The following is a 4,264-nucleotide window of genomic DNA, read 5'->3' on the forward strand; positions in this document are numbered from 1 at the left end:
TTTGTTCTTCGCATTTGGGAACTAACGACCATATTTTAATGTTTGTCAGGCGAGTGGAGACTCAATTTTGGAATGGCATTGTACGTGGGAGTTGTGGTTATCTTCGGTATGGACAAGTGCTAGGCGACTATGTAGACTATGTTGTATCAGTATGGACAAGTGCTAGGTGATTATGTAGACTATGTTGTATCGACTCAGTTGTTATTTTGTTTATTGCTGAATGTTGTTATAATTGAACTATTTGCTATCCATTGTACTTGTTACAGTAGTTGTGTTATGCAGCTTTTGCCTATAATGCTAGCAATGATAGTACTTTGGCATTAGTAGCTAGTATTTTGGCAGGTTCAACCACAGGGGCCTTGTTTGAAGCAATGATAACTAGTAATGTTTTTTGTGTGCCTCATGTAGTGGTTAAATCTGTCTGGTCTGTAGCTAAGAGGGCAATTATAATGCCCATAAACAGTAACTATTTTAATCCAGTTTTTTGCATCTGATGTACTCTCCCTTTGACTGGTATCATATATATATATATGTATATATATATTATGCTCGTATCTAGTTATTTACTACTGCCCATGTGATGTGTTCTAGATTTGGTTTACTGCTGCAAGGGGGAAGGAAAAAAAAAAATTCTGGTTTACTGCTGTAGGTGGGGGAAGAAAAAAAAAAAAATCTCCCCCAGTGGAAATCGAGTTTCAAGACTCGATTTCCATTTGGGTGGCACCTTCGTAAATAATTGCCAGTATTTTAATAAAAAAAAAAAAACTGCCAGTGCAAATCGAGTTTCAAAGGCTTGATTTATACTGGACTTATTTACCAAAAAGCCACTGAAATGTAAATACTAAATAGAACTCGTGCTTTTAATGCTCGATTTACTTTGTTTTGTTTTGTTTTTTTTTTTTTTTTTGGTGCATAATGGAACTCAAGTGTAAAAGACTCGAATTCTACTCAGTTTTTTTTTTCTTCCCCCTGTAGCAGTAAACCAAACTATGAAAATAGAACCTAGCTTACAAACAGGAAAATAAAACACGAAAATAGAACCTAGCAATCAAACATGAAGGTTCCATAAGTTGGCAGCCAATATAAAATTAAATAACTTTTCATGAATGAATCTTATTAAAATAAAAAAATTGTTATATGTTTGGTCACTAACAGGTAAATAATTTGTTATGTAAAATTGCATTTGAATATGAAAGTCCAAAAATGCAATAACATATTAGATGATTACATCTCAATCGGGCTTGTACTTCTACACCCTTTAATTAAATTACAATCTCATGATGAAAAATATTTGCCAATAGAATCACAATCTCTCGCAGGTGTACTCATGAATAACTTGTAGCAAACTTTTAGCAGATTCCTCCTTTAGCAACTTTAGAAGGCATGCAACTTTCTCAAACCCTACATGGTGACTGTGGTCCCGGCTTGCTTTATGTCTGAACCTTGCATGAGGTCCTGACTATGCATGCATGATCTTTTTTGGGTAAGTCTAAAGCATGATCAATTCACAAGATAGAAAACTAAAAGATTAAATTTAGATAGGTTAGATTTAAGACAAGATGAACCAATTAAAATGACAAATCTTGAATCCAAGTTGGTTACAGGAGAAATGAAGATGCACATTCCTCTCAAAAAAACAGTTTACTATAATTTAGATCCAATCTCCATTGATATCTTATTCTAACTCAGCAAGCTAAGCTACAGAACTTATTATTGTAGTTTGCATAACTTTATATAATTTCATTTAGAAAGATGACTTTTATTTTTGAACCAAAAAGAAAACCATGACCATTTAAGCACTGATATATGTTTAAAGGAAGTTCATGGTCAATTGGGGACATTTACCATAATTGTGTACCTATCAACCGTAATGACTAATGGATACGGTATATCAAATAAATAATGAGCTTTCAAATTAATATCCTTTGAAAAAGGAGTCAGGATCATTGGACAGTGGCTACCATATGAACTGCCCAATCTTAAACATCATAGAACATGTTAAGACTCACCTTGACAATTTCGGCACCAAAATCATATGCAGACAATATTTGTAAATCACAATCAAGTTTTAAGTTCTCATTCTAACTCAAAAGTTTCAAATCTCAAACAGAACGGTAGAAAAAAAAAAAAAACTCTGAAATAGAAGTGTCCAATAAGATAAACAGTATAAGAAGTCAAGTGCTTTAAGAAAATTTTTACAAACGCTAAAAATGACAAAAATGAAAGAGAATTTTAAGTTTCAAAAGATGCCCTTACTTCTGTTGGGATCATCACTCCAGGTATGTACAAAACTTCACCATGTTGGGCATCAACCATAATGTCCTGACAGCCAATAAGCATATAAAGAGTATACAGAAGAAGCGCTATTAGTGATGCCTTCTAACAAGTTTGTTTAGGATTAAATTCGAGATAGAAAGTTACAAGAATCATGAAGAGCACTAAAAAGGACAAAATAATTCAAAACGCATGAGATTGCAGAATTCAAAACGCATACTTTCACCATTGCAGGACTCATTAGAAATTTGGCTCCAGCATTTATTGCATTATTGGCATCCTCTACATCTAAAACAGTCCCAACCTGCAGGATACTTAATATTTTTCAGAAGTGAGAAAACTCTTGCAAAGCAGTACTTGCGTATATATATATATATATATATATATGGAACCTTTCTATGACTTCTCTTTATTGAAGTTGGAACAGTAAAAACATTCAAAGTCTTATGAAGATAGTTTTTGATAGTCCTCCAAGTAGCTATGGCCTATTCTTATTTCACAGATAGTAAATCAAAATTGGGCTCTCTATTTATATTTATCTATGGTATGTCTGCAACAAACAAACCCATCCACATGCATCCAAAACCAGATTGTGAACTTAAAATTGCATTACATGAAATGTGCCTAAAGATAATATCTAAAAGGGGCAATTTATTATAGCATTTTGTCAGATAACTAGTAATTAAGCTAATTAGCTCATCATGGATCATTATAAATCAAGCTCACATATTCATATAACATCCAACAAATGAGAAACACCAGTCTAATGTCCTTCCAAACAAGCACATAATTTGTCCATAGATCATGCATAGATAACCATACCGACAAGCATAGAATTTAGCAAGGATTTTTGTCAAGCATAGTCAATTTGAACATAAATGATATATTAAGAAATTCAAGAGGAGCTATGAAGAGAATTGTTTGTTTTTAGACCCCTTAAAACACAATTGAATTAACCTAGTAAATTAGCCAAGTGATTATTTAGTCCAAGTTTCAGATCTAGGTTAACATAACCATATTATCATATCATGCAAAGCAGCGGAAATATAAATGACGCAGTGATATGATGACCCAGGAAACCACACAGGTAAAAACCTGGGGAGGATTTAACCTAGCAATCCTCAAGGTAAACTTGAATCCACTATGAAAGAATCGAAGTTTTACAATAGCGACTTAGACCACTAACATCCTATTGCTACCTACCAGTAAAAACTACTGACATGACCACGTGCAAACTCCGAGACCACTGACTCCTTCTTTCTTGGATTCTCCAGCAAGTACAAGCACACCCGCTTATGTTTCTTTAAGCTCTTTAGTGCAGCAACTGAATGATCATCAAGCTCTCAATCAAATCTCTTTCTTGATAATCCTAAGCATGTGTGAAGGCAACCACCTCTAGATCTCACAAAAAATTCACACACACAGCAAATAGAGCAACCTTAAAAAACGTGGCTAGGGTTTGCCTTTTATACTTAGGGCAAAACATAAAACCTTACACGTTTTAATAGGCTAGGGCTGAGTTGGAAAAATTCTGCAGAAAAAACATTCTACCCGAGATTCAATCGATCGAGCCAGGCCGAAATGCATACTTAATTCTGCAACAACTCGATTCCAACTTTACATAAAAGACACAACTTTGAGCAAGTCTAAACAAAACTAAACAACCTGTTTTGATCATGGTTTGCTAACAATACACATTAGAGTTCTAATACATTAGTTCCTAAGTACTTAGAACCTAACAAGCTCCCCCTTTGGCAATCCGTGACAAAACACAACTGAAAGTTCAAAGTTTACAAAAAAAAGCCCTTTAAAAAAAAATGCCCATTATAACAAATCCAATCCTAACTACTATCCATCAGTTGCAAGTGTAGACAGCAGCTCAATTGAATCAACCTGTATATTTCCTGAAATACTAAACAAAACGCATAAACGCATGTGTGGAAAATACAAGTAAACAAAATAAATTCTTAATTTCACCCAACACAAAATA

Source organism: Quercus robur, chromosome 2 (assembly GCF_932294415.1).
Source record: "Quercus robur chromosome 2, dhQueRobu3.1, whole genome shotgun sequence".
Taxonomy (NCBI): Eukaryota; Viridiplantae; Streptophyta; class Magnoliopsida; order Fagales; family Fagaceae; genus Quercus; species Quercus robur.